This window comes from Miscanthus floridulus, chromosome 3 (genome assembly GCF_019320115.1).
Source record: "Miscanthus floridulus cultivar M001 chromosome 3, ASM1932011v1, whole genome shotgun sequence".
NCBI lineage: Eukaryota > Viridiplantae > Streptophyta > Magnoliopsida > Poales > Poaceae > Miscanthus > Miscanthus floridulus.
The window spans coordinates 115,869,512-115,889,033 of record NC_089582.1 but is presented as its reverse complement, the minus strand read 5'-3'; the positions used below and the strand labels follow the sequence as shown (position 1 = coordinate 115,889,033).

General features: G+C 42.0%; 1 long non-coding RNA gene across 4 annotated transcripts; it reads right to left on the bottom strand.

Annotated features, from left to right (window-relative positions):
* Positions 1-12,892: 12,892 nt before the first annotated feature.
* On the bottom strand, positions 12,893-17,437 carry LOC136546601 (uncharacterized). 4 transcript variants are annotated; one of them, XR_010781405.1, is made up of 6 exons: positions 16,916-17,437; positions 16,162-16,309; positions 15,406-15,466; positions 14,577-14,685; positions 13,741-13,812; positions 12,893-13,190 (listed from the first exon to the last, which is right to left on the bottom strand). It is a non-coding gene; the product is annotated as an uncharacterized lncRNA (long non-coding RNA). The 4 variants fall into 4 exon arrangements; XR_010781406.1 differs by having other exon boundaries at positions 16,921-17,437; XR_010781407.1 differs by having other exon boundaries at positions 16,162-16,242; positions 16,916-17,436.
* Between the last annotated feature and the right edge of the window lie 2,085 nt (positions 17,438-19,522).

Genomic DNA, 19,522 nt, shown 5'->3' with positions numbered 1-19,522 from the left:
TTCAACCACTAGTCCTATCACAATTCACACCACCACCCCCGACCCAGCATATAGCCGCCGTCACCCGCGTGGTCCTCCAACCCGTGCAACCGCACCCCACTGCACGCGATGCCGCCGGAGCCCGCGGGGTACGCGCCGCTGGGCGCGGTGGAGCGGCAGCGGCGGCGGGCGCTGTTCCTGCAGAGCTACCAGTTCTCGGTGGAGCGGCGGCAGGGGCCGGCGGAGTGGCTGGGCCTGGGCCTGGGCGGGCGCCTCGCGCGGAGGCTGCGCGGGGTCGGCGGGGCCGTGGCGAGGGCGGCCGCCGCGCGCTGGTGGGTGGGCGCGGGGCTCTCGCCAGGGCGTGGCGCGGGTGGAGGCCGCGCGCGGACCCGCTGCTCGGCTGCTTCGGCTCCGCGGCGCCGGCGCACCACCTGCACGACTACGCGTGATGCATATCGCATCGACGACGCATGGGCATGCACCGCCGGCAACAACGTACCACTACTGCTACGTCACGCGGCTGCTTGATTCTCAAGTGCCAACGTGTGCACAAGCATGTGCCGTGGTGTATACTGTATAGTGTATATTCTTGATTCGTTGCCGTGTGCTTGGGCAGCGTCTAGCGCACTGTCTGTGCGCTACGTGCCTACGTCGTACGTCCTTTGAGAAATGCATCTACTAGCATATTAATTAACATATCTTTTATTTTCTTCTCGAATACACAAGAGGGCTGCACATTTTTTATTTAGATAGAAGAAATAAATGTTTACACGACGCGGCATGGCCAACCGTGTGCTAAACTTAGAGACATGCTACATGGCAAGAGTACGTCATTGAAGGTGAAAGCATGTCCGCGTGTTATTGAGGTCAAAGATAATTTTTCTAGCTAGGCTTCCAAATGTGTCGGTGGAAAGGCATGCTTGTACGAGATCTATGCTCATTAGAAAAACACACAAGTACCAATTATGGAACCTTCTCATTCTAAGTGGTAGGCGCTGGATGTCCCGATTTGGTAGGAAGGGCTTGCCTCTTTCATATGTTTTTGGGCAATCCTTTGATCGTTTGATGGCATCAACATTTTGATACTGCTTTCCTGTTTGGTGGAGTTTGCTAGTGACGGCCTCCTTAGAAGCCCGTGATGGGACTTTTTTAACTTGATTCTTAGGCTTGGACTGGTCATGGGAATACCACTTGTGCTCCGACGAGGCGTCTTTCATCGGAACATAAATTGGTCTTATAGTGATTGGATGCTTCTTTCGAAGTTCCTATTTAGGCACGTCCTCATCTTCTTGTACATCACCTTCTTCAGGAGGTACTCGTAGTTCATGTATCGGCTGTGCTTGTTGAGAAGACTGTGGTATCTCATCATGCACTTGCTCGGTATGAGCTAGAGAAGGCTGTGGCTTATCAGGCATATGCTCGCTAGGAGACGGGGAAGAATGTGGCATCTCAAGAATGTGGTGGTCACGAGACGGTGAAAATATCTCCCCGTCCTCAACAACTCGCTCCAAATTTGAGAGAGGGGGAGGCGGCGAAGAAATAGTCAATATAATATCCTATTTGTGCCAGAGGATGAACTGCCCCATTACATCTCCGAGTAACACCAGCACCTTGGGAGTTCTCCGAGTAACACCAGCACCTCGGGAGTTGTGTAGTCTATCCTCCACTGCATGAACTCGGGCTTCACGGTATGCACCTCGACCCTAGTGTAGTCCGACGATATCTTATTATTATGGTGTAAGCCACCGGGAGGATGTGCCACACCCGTTGCCACCTCCATCACAATGTTCTACCGGCCGCTGGAAACACCAAGGTGCAACTAGTTGGTTCCCGTATGTGATCGATGGGGGTTGTGGCTGCAGTGGAACCTTGGCTGCTAGGAACTTTCAGAGGGCTGCCAACTAATGCCAGTTCTCTCCACGACGTCATTAATATGCATGGCTCCGTAGATAGTCCTTGCTCTTCCAGCGCCTTTGCAACTAGAGCCTTCACTTGGAGCTCAAGATTAGCCTCCTGGTCTATGCCATGTTTCTTGTACATGTGTCTGTCTTCGAATTCGTGCTTCCAGGTCATCCTTTTCCCTAGCCCCCTGGTGTGGCCTGTGTGCTCGTTGTTTCCTAAGCTAAGGCTAAGCTCGTCCCTCTCTCTGGAAGGATTGAATGAGCTTTTCTCCTTGTCTTCAGCATATTTCAGTATCCTTGATACTGCCTCTTGGGTCTCTGGCTTATCAAACTTAAGATTACCACCGGATGATTCTGTACTCCTCGCATATATCTAATTCCTTGAGCGTATCTTCAAATTCTTCACATCGATATTCCCAGCAGCTATGGCCTTTTTGTTCATCTTCCTAAACTGCTCTTCCTTGGCATAATAGCCACTGAGGCCTAGATGATGGTGGTGTTTGTTCCCCTTTGCTAGCTCGGTGTTACAAGCACTGAGCTCCAATGCCTCCGGTGAAGTCTTCTGAGCCACGAGCTCCTTTCATTGACTAGAAGCTATGTTGCTGAACTCGTTGAAGGGAGTTAACCCCTTTTGGATATACTTCTTGTTGAGCTCCGACCTCCAACGCTAGAATGACTCTCCTATGATCTTGAAAGCATTTTTTTACCTGTTTGTGCTTACCCTCCGGAAATCTAAAATTAAGCTTCAGCTGCTTATCTCATAATTCATCATTTTTCTTCTCTGGTACCTCTTTACAGTTAGGGATTGTTGGGTTCAATTTATCTCTTACTAGGGCCTCGATAGCATTACGGACTCGTCCTCTGAATTCCTTCGGCTCAAGGATCTCCCCTGCTGGCCTGATCTCCGTTATCACATAGCATGCCTTATCTAGATATTGATTTGCTTTTCTATCCCCTTGTTTTCTCTTTGGCGTGATAGTCATGTTTGTGGTTGTGTCTTAAGGTTGTGGAGCAGAGGCCTCAATGTCCGTCTTTGTGTCTGTTGCCTCTGCTCTCCTTTCCTCTACTTCATCTTGTCCGGTGAGATGTCGTAGACATCGACGTCGTCTTTTCTGAGTTTTAGGAGGGACCTGTATATACGATAGGTCAAACTATTAGCAGAGGTAACACAGTCAAAGCTTTAGCAAAATTAATAAGCTAAGGCTTTATCCCTACCTCCTCGTTCGGGTCAAAATTCTTGTCCAAATCTTCTTCTGTTGGCCTCCTTCTGGCTTCACGTGGGAAAGGATCCTCGAGACTTACATATCTCTCTTCTGAGTCCTCCTCATCATCATCCTCTTCTTCTTCACCTTCAGCAGCCTCTCCTGCTTTTCCTTCTGCTCCCCCTTCCTCCTCGTCACACTGTTCCTAAGTAAGCATCACTTCTAGATCCTTTTTCTAACTCGTTATCGAACTACTCCTGAGTAAGCTAATCCTCTAGTGCTTGCTCCTCATAGGTTGGCTACTCATCATGCTCGGGGCATCGGGCTGCACTGTCTGATGTCCGCGACATTATTTCGCCCTTTGTTCTAATAGATGCAAGAATGTGTGCTTTAGGTAGCAAGATGGTATAAGAAATAAAAAAGGTCTATAAACCAAAGTAGTCCTATAAAACAACAATATATAAAAAACAAGTAGTAGCAGTAGTAGAGGCCTCAGAAATATGTCAATCATCATTTAATCATGAACTTGAAGCATCAAGGCATCATAACAGAGAAGAGAGGAGAAGGTAATGTAGGTGCGGCTGCTAATAATGCCAAGTTCCTCACAAGTTCTTAATCATCAGCTCATATTCCATATAATGCAGGGACTTGAACAATTTCATCATCGGCAAAATAAAGGAGAGGAGAGGAGAGGGGAGATTGAGCAAAAAACAACAACAACTGCTTAGCAAACATAGAGCAACAGTTGATGGTGTATGTTGCACTGCAACAGGTGTTCCAGTCTGCATCATATAGTAAGCCCCAAAAGTCAACAGAGACAATTGAGTAAGCAAAAAAACTATGGAATCACAAAGTAATATAATAAGGGGAGAAAAGGTGATGTCATTACATCTCCAGTTGGTGCTTCATTTGAAGAACTGAACAACAACACTCTTTATTTATCTACTAGAGGATGGTTTCATTTGAAATAAGGGTAAAACCCAATCATCAAATGTCTAGTGATATAGACATGTCTGAACTATAAATGTTACAGGCAACCAACAAGCATATCTTGATAATAGAGAGAATAATTGGTTCTCAAAAGTAAATCACTCCAACAGAAAACCATGATTAGAAAATGAAATGCTTATAAATAGAATCAATAGTTAAATCTAACACTTAGATATTTCCACGATGCAAAAAATGGATCCATTTATTCAAGCATAACTCAATTACTGAGTAGCAAGAACAATCGCGAGAGGCATAAAAATATTCATTCCGATAGCATTGCCTCTTTAATCAAGAAGATGAAGAGGCATAAAAAATTCAAAAACTAAGTATACAACAAGAACAATCACGAGATAAAACAAATAACCAACAAGAAACCTCATGCATTGGATGCAAAAAGAGAAGGTATATTACCTACCTTGTGGGCTCGGGCGGGTAGGCAGGCTGGGTGGCTTCCTTACCGCCGGTAGTGGGTTCTTACCGATGAGAGGAGGAATGGGAGGAGATCCGGCCGAGCAAGAGGGAGAGCGGAGAGGGACAATCCACGACATCATCGATCTCTGGGTAGCCACAGCTGGTGCCGCCCCCCGGTGACCCCAAACCCTGCTTGGCGAGGCACAACGAGACGACGAGCGCGGTGACGACGGAGATGTCATGCCGGCGTGCGCAATGGCAAGGATGACGTTGAGGGCAAACACCGGAGCGCACGACGGCGGAAACCCTAGCCGCCGGGGGAATGACGTCGCCCACGACTAGAGTTCTGTAGAGGGTCCCAGCGGCGAACGGAGCCAAGAAGCACGGGAGAGGACTGCCAGAGCGCACGGCCAGGCGCGCACGGGCCGACGGAGGTGAGAGGAACTACGCACGGTGGTGGTGGCGACGGGCGGGTTCAGTAGCCTGGCAGCGTCTGAAAGGAAGAATCGTGCCCTGACTTAGAATATTTTCAGCCTCCCGCGGGCTCTGGCTTATATACTGGAGGGCATTTGTAGGGGTGGCTCCTGAGTTAGCCGCCCCTACAAATCGATTTTTAGGGGCGGTTCCTGACTTAGCCGTCCCTACAAATATTTTTCAATTTATTTTAATTACTAATTCTGTAATTCATTCATATATAAAGAACACAATGTAAATTTATATATTAGTTTATTATTATTATATATATAAATATATGTATATATAAATAATTTTATTATATATATACATATACTTTTATATTTTCTTCTTTACAAAAATAATAATTTAGAAATTTACAATTTGGATTTCAAAACAACCAATAGAATTTTAGGATACTAAATGACCTCAAATGAAAATTTTGTAAATATCAAAGTTGTAGAACTCATCAAGATGTACAACTTATATTTTGGTCATATTTTCGTTTGACAAAATTTGAAAAGTTCAAATTTTGAATTTCAATAAATGGCAACTTCAAACAAGATTTTAAAACCTTAAATGATTTTAAATAAGAAAGTCATGAACATAAAAGTTGTTGAACACATTACTATGTACAACTTTTATTTTGATCATCTTTTCATTTGACTAAATTTGAACAGTTCAAATTTTGAATTTTAATAAATGACAACTTCAAACAAGATTTTGAAACCTTAAATGGTTTCAACTAGAAAAGTCATGAACATAAAAGTTATTGAACTCATCACTATCTATAACTTTTATTTTGATCATTTCTTCATTTAATAAAGTGTTAGTAAACATTATTCACAATCTACATATCACTCATAGTATCATAAACTATACGAGAGACATTAATTTGTGAATAATATTTACTATCACTTTATCAAATGAAGAAATAAAGAAAATAAAGTTTTAGATCTTGATGAGTTATACAACTTTGGTATTCATCACTTTTTCAGCTGAAATCATTTGGTGTTTCAAAATCTTGTTAGAACTTGTTATTTTTTAAAATTTGAAAATTTGAATTGCTCAAACTTTGTCAAACAGAAAGAATGACTAAATCAACACAGTAACTTGATAGACATGATTTTAGAAAATTTTAAGAAAAAAATCATCACATTTGAAGTTAGTAGGAGGGAGAAAGACTAGTTATAAATTTTACTTAGAGATTAAAAAGAAAAATCACAACAGTTCATGATGATCAATGATGGACAAGTGTGATTTTTCTTTTTAATCTGTGGCTGAAACTTGTAACTAGTTTTTCTCCCTCATACTAACTCCAAATATAATGTTTTTTTCTAAAATTTTCTAAAATCATGGTCTGTCATTTTAGTCTGGTCATCTATCTTTGTCACTAATTTTGAACAATTCAAATTTTGAATTTTAGAAAATGACAACTTCAAACTTTATTTTTAACCACTAAATGATTTCAGCTGTAAAGGTGATGAATATAAAAGTTGTATAACTCATCAAGATCTTCAACTTTTTATTTTAGTCATTTCTTCATTTCATAAAGTGTTAAGTGATTTCATAAAGTTTTAGTAGCAATAGGGTGGATGTTGAAATAGATTCATCTGGATGTTGTAAAGGGTAGTCTCACACATATGCATAAATATTGTCTCACACACATACATAAATATATAGTCTCATACGCATGCATAAATGAAGTCTTACAAACACACACACTTACACAAATACTCCACGTTCAACAACTAATGACTTTTTCCTTGACACCTTTTCGTTCCCATGGCAATATGTTTTTGGGCAGGTTCTTTTCCACAACACTAATCTTCTTAGGAAAGTCTGTGAATAGCGGCATCTCATTGTAGTTATTCTAAGCTTCAACATCGTCCATGCCATCAACTCCGATAATGTGCTATTTTCTAGAGGCAACCACGTGCTTTGTCTTCTTCTTTGGGGGGAGGTTACTTTGTGGGTCATGCATATAGAAAACTTATGCGACACGTGAAGCGAGGACCCAAGGGTCATCTTGGTAGTCTAGATTCTCGAGGTCTAGGACTCTCAATCTGATCTCGTTCAGTTGGTGTTGTTTGATCCAGCAGCATCGAAATAGGGCCACCGTTATATCCCTTCCATAGTCAAGTTTTCATATCTCTTCAATGATGCCAAAGTATTGGATCTTTTGCTCCATTCCATTTAGAGCTTCTATTTGAATACCATTGTTTTGGTTCACATATTTACTATCCTTTGCGTGGGTATAGTATGTATACCCATTGATGTCATAAGCTTTCCAAGATGTCACGTGTCTCGATGGCCCCTCCGCCAACCTACTGATGGTAATAGAGTCTATGGTTTCTCCAGGCGGTATGTTTTGGTCCTTCAACCATATAGTTAGTCGTTGCTTGTGTTGTTTCATGACCAATCATCTGTACGACTATTTCTCTCCGCCATAATGATAGCCAAGTGTTCATCAATGTATGGTTGCATCAGTTGTGTACTCTACAAGACATTGTAATGCGCTTGACTCACCTCTTTATAATCATGGTCGATGAACACTTTTCTACCACTAGTGTCCTTCCCAGCTAGCCTACCCTTGTGATGAGAATCGGGTTTACCAATCCCTTTTTGTACTTTTAGGTACTCTTGACAGTACTCAACGACTTTTTTAGTATTATAACCCTCTATCATGGAGCCCTCTGGGTATGCTCGATTATGCACGTGTCGACTTAGAACCAACATGAATCGCTCGTAGGACCGCATTTTATGCAAGTAGCAAGGGCCCAGCGCCTATATCTGATGAACCATGTAAATCATGAGATGTGGTATTATATCAGAAAAAGCAGGAGGTAAACACATCTCTAGTTGGTTTTGTGTCTCCACCACAAATTTATGTAGGTCACTCATCTCTTGCTTGCCAACCATCTACTATGAGATCTTCGAAAAGAAGTAGCACATGCGAGTGATGGCCAATCGTCTTTTGTGTGCTTCTATCTCTGTTCGTCCTATCTGGATTCTTCTTTCCATAGACAACGCGTATGTTTTTCACCATTCTGTATGTGTTCTCTGTTATGATGTCTCTCCAGAGGGGGTTCAATCTCTGAGGGGTTGTCATAAAATCTAAAGAATAATGTGATGCGGTACTTGTGACTTGTCTTTAAGAAGCGCCAGTTCCTTAGGTAAACTATCTTCTTGGATGCATCCAGAAACACCCATGTAGTACCATCCAAGCAAACCAAGCATCCTACCTTCCCTTTGAGTTGTCCAGACAAAGCAAACAACGTGGGATAATCATTGGTGGTAACAAATATTATTGCTCTACATATAAAGTCCTCCTTTCAGAACGCATTGTACATCGGCTCCCCATGCCTTTATAACCTCTTCATTTCTTGTATCAAAGGCTCAAGGAACACGTCTATATCAATGCCTGGTTGTTTAGGGCTAGAAATAAGAATAGTGAGGAGAATGTACTTTCTCTTCTGACACAACCGCGTTGAGATGTTGTACATGGTCAAGATCACTGGCTAAGTGATGTGGTCGCTCATCCTCTCATTGAAGGGATTCATTCCATCATTGCTCAAGCCAAACCGTACATTCCTTAGGTCATCGCTAAATTCTTTATGCTTCTCATTGATCCTTTGCCACTGACTACAATCAGCCGAGTGTGCAATCTTATCATCATCCACCTTGCGCTCATCATCCCACCATGTCATGAGTGTGGCTTCTTTAGGGTTTAGGAAGATACGTCTCAAGTGATCGGTCACTGACAGGTACCACATTACTAAGGCAGGAATTCTTCTCTGCTTTGCATCATTGCCTAATGGAGTGTCCTCTAGGGGCTGAGATTCTTATACCACCTTTTTTGTACCCTTCTTATTCCTCTTTTTTCCCATGGAGGCTTCGTCTCTACCGTAAAGGTCATTGTTCTTGTACTGGTTGGCCCCACACCGGGGACATTTATCTAGTGACTTGAACATTTTGCCACAGAAAAGGATATAATGGTTGGAGCATGCATGGATTTTTTCAACCCCCATTGTCAATGGACTTATGATCTTCTTCGCTTGGTATGTGTTGACAGGAACTGAGTTTGGTTGTGGCAGCAATCATGACAGGAGACGCAATAGATCATTGAAACTACAGTTTGACTAGCCGTACTTAGCCTTCAGGATGAGTAGCTCAAGCACAAAACGTAGCAATGTCCAATGTGTCGAATAGCCCTTTTCAACACCATACATAGTCTCCTTCGATGCTTTTGTCACCTTTTCCAAATTTTCTAGACCTTTCAGGCTCTTTAGTAAAATCTCTGGTCTAAGGGCTCAAAATTATCTTCATCCCCGACACGTGCTCCACCATCATTATTAGCACCACCTTCGTTGTTACCATCCCAACCACCAGCATCACCACCTTGTTCATTACCAAACTCGAGATCCATTCGTGCATCAAGCTCTACTGAATATTGGGACATGGATTCTAGAGTTTAGTCGTCGTATTCCTCCTCATCCTCGTCGTTAACAATAACTGTTTCACCATGATAAATCCACACTGTGTAGTCCTCAATAAATCCCCCCGTAATTAAATGTGATATGAAGATAGTCACATCTATCCATGTCATACGGTTCTTGCAATCTTTACAGGGACAAATAATTGTATCCTTATTCTCTGTCAACGTCGTTGCATGCTTCTTTACGGCTTCAATAAATTTATCCACCTCTTCACGGAAACATGCCTTGAACCTTAACGAACCATACATCCAAGAGTTCTTGTACTCCATCTTTTATAACAACAACAAAACAAACATTAAAGGACTACTTATTCATATATATATATATATAAATGAATCAAATTAATAATTACTTGAGAATAATTGTATATACTTCAGATATATATGAAAATAAATCAAATATATTACATGAAGCATACAAACACACCATGGTAGAGGAAAATTAATTAATGGCCCATTTATCCATAAATAATTAAAATACATATTTGTTGATTACAATAAACAATTTCAAAGACAACAATTAACAATAATTATATTTTACCCAATATCTTTCATGCAAACCCTAGTCCAATTTCATCAAACATAAATTTACAAAAACAAAATTAATAAAAAATCAAACCCTAGATCTATATCTACATGCACATGAAACATCCATAAAACTAACTAATTGTTCACTAAAATCAAGAAACATGGACCAAATAAGGGTATGATCTTGTTCTCCTACCTAATTTACCCTAGTACATTTAAAACTTGGATCTAATTTGCTTCATAAGTATCTCATGCACCATAGAAGAGAGAGAAAAACAAAACTCTAATTACTCACTAACCAACTATTAAAACTTTAAAAAAAGTATGGAATAGCATTTTCTTACCTTCTACAACCTCTCCACCAAAGGATTTGAAACCAAAACCTTTCCCCCTTAGTAGAGTAATTTTTGAGAGGTGCCCAAGGTCTCCTCACCTTTTTTCATGGGTTGGAGTGAGTGACCCGAGGAGGAAGAAGGGGCTATAATTTTTTATATGTGGGTCATTTATAGGGGCAGATGGTGATTGAGTCGCCTCTACAAATTACAGGTATTTATACATGGGGCATTTATAGGGTGTCTCAATCACCTATCGCCTCTATAAATAGCAACACCGGGGGCGGCTCGTATCACCAGCCGCCCCTACTGTTCCATTTGTAGGGGCGGCTGGTCTCGTGGGTCCCGAGCACGCCCACTGTAAAAGTGGCTTCATCACCAGCCGCCCTTATAAAAAATTGTCCCATTGCTACAAACGTTTTTTGTAGTAGTGATACCGCCGTAGGCTCGTGCCCCATCGTGTGTGCCTCTCACCCCTCCCGTCGCGCGCACCACCCGACCGGCTGACCTAAGCCCGGTGTTGGTGGTGCTAGTGGCGATGATGCTCGGCGCTCCGCTGGTGCTGGTTCTTAGCAGCCTGGGAATGGGAACGTGGGCACGTTCCATGTTCTGAGAACATCGTTCTAATTCGTGGAACGGGAACATGATGGAACATCATTCTAAACAACGATGGAATATGATCCACACAACGGGAACCATGCCTGGCCACTTGATGAAAATCTGAGGCCAAAAATTCAACCGATGGAAGAAAAAAGAGGTGAGACTACATGACGAGTTCAGCTATCAATTTTATCTTTATAATTATTTTAGAACTTTCAAAGGTTTATATTTAGTGAAAACCAGTGCTAATTAATTCATTCATGGTATCAACCAATTTAATTAGGATCATGTTCATCGTTCCGAGAACACGTTCCCGTTATACTTGGTACGCGTTCAATTAATTAAGGGAATGAAATCAAGCTATACACCCTCTTCGTCCAATGGACTTAAGAAACAACATACCACGTACCGTATTCACGTACCATGACCCCAACGTTCCGGGAACTTGGCTGCTATGTGCTAGATGCTAGTGATGCTCGCGCGCCGCAACTCGCCGCCGGCTTCCACCCTGACGACTGGAATTGACCGGCACAGGTGCTCTCCCTCCCCTATGTTGCAAACATATGTTTGAAGTGTTTCAGATGTTTTAGAGGTATGTTGCAGCTGTTTCATATGGATGTTGCAAAAGTAGATCAAGAATGTTGCATATGTTGCAAGTGTTTTAGAGACATGTTGCAAGAGTTTTTTAAAAATGTTTTATCCGTTCCAGACGTATGTTGCAAGCATTTTGATCTTGATGTTGCATATGTTTCACACATATGTTGCAACTGTATGTTCCAAATATTTCATCTGTTTCAGTCTTTCGTTGCAGCAAGTGTTTTCATGTTGCAAGTTGAAAGTGTTCTATCTGGATGTTGCATATGTTTTCATAACATATGTTGTAAGTGTATGTTCCAGACTGTTGCAGATGTATGTTGCATTGTTTTATGCGTGTTGCACGTATTTCATGATGTCCGGAGCGTCAAGGCGCACAAGGGAGTGATGGTGGCACGACACGGGCGCCGAGGAATGGGGTGCGGCGAGCCTATGGCCGGCGGATGTGGCATGTGGCGCGCTGGGGCCGTGGTCGGGGGCACGACGGGGCGAACCGATGGGGGCAGGTTGAATCAAGTCGGACGGGCGGATTGCGAACGAGTCGTATGGACGCGACGGTGGCGCGATGCGCATGCGGGCAGGGCGAATTCACAACTGGATTCAGGTTCTTTGCCGAGTGCCTGAGGCACTCGGCAAAGGCCAAATTGCACTCGGCAAAGCCTTTGCCGAGTGCGGCACTCGGTAAAGAACACACGGTAAAAAATTGACCGGCAAAGCCTTCTTTGCCGAGTGTCTTTTATCGGGCACTCGGCAAAGGCTTTGCTAAGTGCCCCGGGGACACTCGGCAAAGAAAAGCGACCGTCACGGCGCCGGCCCCGTTGACGGTGGCTTTGCCGAGTGCCAACCCTGCAGGCACTCGGCAAAGATTTTTTTTATTTTTATTTTAAAAATTTCTTTGCCGAGTGCCAACCCTACAGGCACTCGGCAAAGATTTTTTATTTTTTTTAAAAAAAATTTCTTTGCCGAGTGCCAACCCTGCAGGCACTCGGCAAAGATTTTTTATTTTTTTTAAAAAAAAATCTTTGCCGAGTGCCAACCCTTCAAACACTCGGCGATTTTTTTTAAAAAAAAATCTTTGCCGAGTGCCAACCCTACAGGCACTCGGCAAAGATTTTTTATTTTTTTTACAAAATTTCTTTGCCGAGTGCCAACTCTTCAGACACTCGGCAAAAAGATTTTTTATTTTTTTAAAAAAAATTCTTTGCCGAGTGCCCCCTGTCCGGCGCTCGGCAAAGTTTGGATTTTTTTTTAAAAAAAATTCTTTGCTGAGTGCCCTCTGGCCGGCACTCGGCAAAGTTTGAATTTTTTTTTTAAAAAAATTCTTTGCCAAGTGCCATGGTCACAACACTCGGCAAAACTGGAAAAATGTAATTTTTTTTACATTCCATCATGACAAATACATGAGCAGCAACATAGAAGATTTTTAACACTACATAAGCTGTGACTACATTGAGTATGAGGGTTGTTCTTGAGATCCAGCAAAACCATTATAAACCAAAGTACAAATTTAAAAGTGCCAACAACAGAGAATACTGTAATAAGCAATAAGGTTTGCAGCTGGCAATGTTTAGAAAGAAGGGCAGTATGCAGCAGCTCTCTTGCACCATCAATCAACCAAACTTACTTAGACATAGAGAGTGAAGCAGCAGCGCATCCTAAGATATTTAAGGCACCAGGTCTCAGCCAACATGCTCAATCATACCTGAAATGCAAGGAATAAGACCTACCTTACTCGATATAGAAAATAACAATTTAGTATGCAATCCAAAATGTGGCCTTTCTAACATAGAAGGCCACTCTATACAGAAAAGTATTACAAAATGAAATACAATTGATATATAAACTGGTTCCATTTGGATTGTATCCTACACAAATTCGCATGTACAGAACAATAGTTCTTGCTCTGTGTCAACTCACACATGAGATTTATCCTGAATAAAAATTCAATTACAATCTAAATGCAATTGAAAGTGTCAAAGTGATACACTGTGTCAGTAAATAGTACGTGATCTTTTGTTTTTTGCCAAAAGAGGGGCATAAATCATGATTGAGAAAGTTCTAGGGTGCTCATTTATCAAAAAGTATGCTTAAATTTCAACCTGCAACTTGTGGTCAGAACCACTGCTGCACACAAAGCTGGCAGTAGAATATGCAAGATTTCAAGGTTCTTCAATATGTGAAACCCACGGCCTGCATTGGCACTAGAAGGACAAACACTGTGTGATTTTTTTGCGAGAAAAAAGAAAGTTTACCTGCCAACCAGGATATTTTCTTTAGCAATCTTTGATAGCCTAGTTGCGTATTCAGAGTGGTCAAGAAAGCACCTGATATATACACATATAAAGTTAGTGAAATAAGAAGAAACTAACTGAACTGATGATTTTTTTTATATAATAGAAACAGTGAGTAAAGTACACAAATATTTATATAGATCTTTCTAAGGATGCATGTTTACTGGATTAATAATAATAATTGGACCAAGAGATCTCAATTCCAGAGAAGAGATGTTTTCTGGAATAGAACATATATTGGCTCGCCAGTTAGTAATCAGGTATATGTTACCATATTTATGTCCCTCTCTGTCAAATTTGGCACCAAAAAAACCAATCTGGCTCAGGCCAATAATTAGAACCCGATGATAATCTGAATCAGAATGTCCCTAGCACTATTGGTAGCAAGCAAGTAACATAGAGTTCCTTCTTTTGTACAGAAGTTTGCATGGAAGGTGTATTCTTAATTTTTCTGTGTTGTAGTCTCCAGATTACAGCTACTATCTTAAATATCATTGCTTTTGCAAGATAATTTTAAGAGTTAGAGTGGTCTGAATTTACTATCAGTTCACTAATATTTAATTTTTTATGATCAGACAATATTTTTTAGAACAATTATCATACTATAGGTACTTGCAGCTGAGGATAAGTGCAACTGTTATCATACTATAGGTGACTACATTGAGTAAGGCATGTTCTTGACATTCTGCAAAACCATTATAAATGGCCACTGAAGATAAGTGCAGCTGATCAGACATTTGGGTATAAAAAATTCAGTCAAGTTCAGAATATTATGTACATCATATTGAAGAACTTACTCAATAGTAGCTTGGTTTTTGGCACTTGCAGGAGCTTGCCACCGCTATGGACACAGCTCTATGGTTGTCAGGTGCCTGCTGCTTTAGAATAGAACCTATCATCCTTTTACTGCAAAAATTAAGTGGTCATAAGGAAATCATGTATACAAATAGAAAGAGCAAAAGATATAATCTGAATTCTCATAAGCAATTTAAAATTCTCCACGGTGAACAAGACAGGAACATAAAAATATGAATTGTACACCTAGGTCATCCAACACTACCTTATACATGCCAGAACAAGATCGACTTAAAACTTGCAGTGCAGCAGCAGATCAAAAATTTAAAGCAAGACAAATCTTAGGCTTGACTAGAGAACTGCATTTATTGTTGTACATTGTACTCGCAGCAGAATGTATGTGTGCACCATACTGCACAAGCTCTAACTCTGCCCCGATGAAAACTGCAATACAACTTCCTCCTATACTACTTGAGGAGTTCAGAAAGGACCCATAGAATCAGTATGAACGATGATATCTCAAGCACAAGTATAATAGCACATTAACACTACCTGATCCACACTAGTCAGTTAACAAGAGCTTTTAGAATAGTGGTCAGTATAGCACAAGTATAATGAACATTAGCACTATAATAGTGGCTAGTATAGCAGGTTGCTGGGTTCAGACAAGAAAGAAAATGCTTATAGATATGCACTAGCTTTCAGAAATACTAAACTAGTTCCATTTCCTAAAATAGAGATAATTCACAGTGTAGCCGGAAAGATGCCTAAACCGACATAACACAATGCAGCACATCTGAAAATGACAGAATGGGAATGTATTATACTTGCCTTCTTCTCAGGAGGTTTTATGCCAAAAAAATTCACCCATCGCTAACTTCTCACTTGATTCCTATACAAGGATGACATGACTACTGTGTTAGTTACATTCATGAAATTGTAGAAAAAAGGTAAAGCAACAACGATGCAGAGTAACAGCTAACACACCAGGCATGTACATGCTAGCTAATATGCAGTGCCAAATTTTATCTCTTCTCTTGGCTGACTATATATGCTAGCTAATTAGCTATATGTGCTTGATCGATCTACCAACAAATCAAGATTGCCGATGAATACTGGCCTTCAATAACCTGCATGATGCACGCTGACCTGACCAGCTCTCCCTATTGTGGCATCAATTGCGCCATTATTGCGATAATTATTGTCTTGAAAACTATGTAGTTATGCATTTGCACAATTTATTTGATGGGGGCCTTTCTGACTATGACAACATAGGATACTAATTCTACCACGAACTGTACAGGAACATCCCCCTAAAGCTATCATAGTCACGGATAAAAGCATACAACTAAAAAAAACCAGTAAAGTTAAAAATTATGAGTAAGAATCTTGAGTGAACTATCTTTCTTTTCTATCCATTTAAAGTGTGATATTCAGATTAATATATCTTTGGATTTCGAATGCCCACATTTCTGTCGAACTATTATTCTCTTTTCTGTCGAAAAAAGTTTGCGCTATCAATTATCAAAGGATGCTTTCTCAGAAAGTCTAACACTTCAGAGGAGAGATTAAAGAGCTTGTACGTACCAAGAGTACAAGAGGAAGCCGGGGAAGCCACGGTTGTGCCTGGCTGGCCGGTGCCTATGTTCGCCTCCACCTGGTGTTGGACTGTTGGTCGGTATCACATACATACACACAAGTTCATCGATCAGTACGTGATCGTCGAGGCTGCTGGCTGCAGGCAGGCATCGTGTGTTCTAAAATCAGGTTCAGAGAACAATAGCTACAGTTCTGAAATCAAGTTCATTTGAGAGAAAATAGTTCACATTTTATCTAGGTAGCCATAACTGCAAGAAATAGGACCATGTAAAATTCACCATGCTAAGTAACATAACTTTATTGTCTGGAAAGGTAAAATAGCAAGTAACACTTCATGGCAGCAACAGACATGGTAAAATTCTTAGCTAACTAACAGGAATATTACTGAAAAGAAAACAGCAAGTAAAATTCACCATGCTAGAGTTTTACAAACACTGGTAAGCACTCCTGCACACTCAATTGTCAGCAGCATTTTCAGAACTGCAACGGCATGCATTTTTTCTGAAATAATAGGCAACAGTTGTCCGTCATGCAGTTTTCTGAGAAATAGATAAACTTGTCTAGAACAACATGGTCACAGACATGCCGTACTAACTCCACAAACATAGTTTCGTAATGGCCCGATGCAAATTTTAGAAAATCATCTACATCAAGATATCAGGTGAACTGTGAATCGTACAGAAATGTAAATCTACGAGCTTCTATTTGATGTGCACTGCTTTTTACATAATGAATGGAGAACCTTACGACGCGAGCAGCTGGAGGCGCCATCCGCGCCGGGCTGCCCCTCCGTGTCGCTGGAAAGGTCGGCCGCGCCGGGCTCCTCCTCCGCGCTGCTGGAAAGGCCACGATGGCCGCTGCAAAGGCCGGGATGGGCGCGGGAGGGGCCGCCTGTTGCCGCGCCGGACCAACCCCGGTCGCGCGCGCTGGACCAGGCGGGCGGCGGCGCCTCCCCCTCGCGAAGGACGCCGGCCGAGGATGGCAGGGGGGCCGTCCAGTCGTGGATTCGTGGATCCGGCGGTAGACACGCCGGCTGCGGCCCCTAGCCGGCGGCGGCGGCGCCCTCCTCCATAGGGCCTTTTTCCCCGCTCGGTCAAAGCAGCGCTCGATCGGGCAGCGCGGGCGGCTCGGGCGTGCGGGCGGTGGCGGCGTGGGCGCGGCGCGCGGCGCGGGGGCGGGGGCGCGCGGGCGTGGGCGTGGGCGCTTGGGCTGGCTGGCTGTCTGACTGCCCGGCCGGCCGGCCGGCCGAAGTTGCTTAAGTCCCAGAACCGGCTCTTTGCCGAGTGCCGAATCAGAGCCACTCGGTAAAGATTTATTTTTTTTAAAAAAAATTCTTTGTCGAGTGTCTCAGATCTGGCACTCGGCAAAGATTTAATTTTTTTTAAATTTTTTTATCGAGTGTTCTAGATCTGGCACTTGGTAATTTTTTTTAAAAAAATATTTTGCCGAGTGTCCCTGGCACGACACTCGGCAAAGATGTTTTTAAAAAAAATGTCTTTTTTTTGAAAAAAAACTTTGCCGAGTGCCCCTGGTACGGCACTCGGCAAAGATTTAATTTTTTTTTAAATGTCTTTGCCGAGTGCCCGTGGAGGCACTCGGCAAAGAGGAAATTTAAAAAAAAATTAAAATGCTCTTTGCCGAGTGCCTTATCCGTGGCACTCGGCAAAGACCCCTTTGCCGAGTGCCATACCCCGGCACTCGGCAAAGTTTTTTTATTTTTTTTGTTTTTGGCCTCCAAATTTTTTGTGCATCCCTTTTAAAGCACCAGGAACTCCTAGTTAGAATTTGGTGATTTTTTATGCCTTTTTGATATATTTAGTTACTTTATTTTATTTACTTGAATTTTTTTGAAAAATATAATTTTGAACTGCATGTGGTACGAATAATGGAATTTAATGATTCAAAAAATGATAGTCATATTACTGAGTGTAGTGTGAGGCCGTATCCAGGAACGGATCCCAAAATTTCGGACATCTTGTTCACTGAAACATGATCGCGAACTTACGTGCGAAGTGTTTTTAAATTCTATAAAAAGCAAACGAAGTTCCGAAAATCATGAAACTTGTTGAGATATCGTGATATCATATATGGAGGCTATGATAAAAATTTCAGAAGATTTCGTGCACGTTATCATGTACGATGCTTACAAAGCAGGACATCTCTACATGTGAGATCTGATCTCACATGTAGAGATGTCCTGCTTTGTAAGCATCGTACGTGACAACGTGCATGAAATCTTCTGAAATTTTTATCATAGCCTCCACATATGATATCACGATATCTCAACAAGTTTCATGATTTTTGGACTTCGTTTGCTTTTTTATAGAATTTAAAAACACTTCACACGCAATTTCGCGGACATATTTCGTGAACAAGATGTCTGAAATTTCGGGTCCGTTCCTGGATATGGCCTCTCACAACACTCACTAACATGACTATCAATTTTTCAATCATTAAACTCCATTATTCGTACCACGTGCAGTTCAAATTTCTATTTTTTGGAAAAATTCAAGTAAACGAAATAAAGTAACTAAATATATCAAAAAGCCACAAAAAATCCACAAATTATAACTAGGAGTTTCTGGTGCTTTAAAAGGGCTGCACAAAAAAATTGGAGACCAAAAATAAAAAAACAAAAAAAACTTTGCCGAGCGCCGGGGTATGGCACTCGACAAAGGGTGTCTTTGTCGAGTGCCAGGCATAAGGCACTCGGTAAAGAGTGTTTTAAATTTTTTTAAAAAATTTTCTCTTTGCCGAGTGCATCCACAGGAGCACTCGGCAAAGAAATTATAAAAAAAAATAAATCTTTGCCGAGTGCCGTGCTAGGGGCACTCGGCAAAGTATTTTTTTTAAAAAAAATTCTTTGCCGAGTGCCAGATCTGAGACACTCGGCAAAGAATTTTTAAAAAAAAAAAATTAAATCTTTGCCGAGTGCCAGATCTGAGGCACTCGGCAAAGAATTTTTTTTTAAAAAAAATCAAATCTTTGCCGAGTGCCTAACAGCAGGCACTCGGCAAAGAAGGCCGTGACCGAACGCTGTTTCGCGGGCAGCCTATGCCGAGTGTAGAGATTTTGCCGAGAGTCTGGCACTCAGCAAAGAAGTCCTTTGCCGAGTGCCCGGCACTCGGCAAAGAACTCTTTGCCGAGTGCAATTCTTTGCCGAGTGCTGCACTCGGCAAAGAAGGTCTTTGCCGAGTGTCCGATTTTTTACACTCGGCAAAGAATTTTGCACTCGGCAAAGTCTCTGTTTCCAGTAGTGATTAGCGGATGGGAGCAGCTGTACAGGTACGCGAGAAACGGCCGTCCGACGGAATCCTATCCTGTCGGACGTGCGGGCACCAGCATGTCC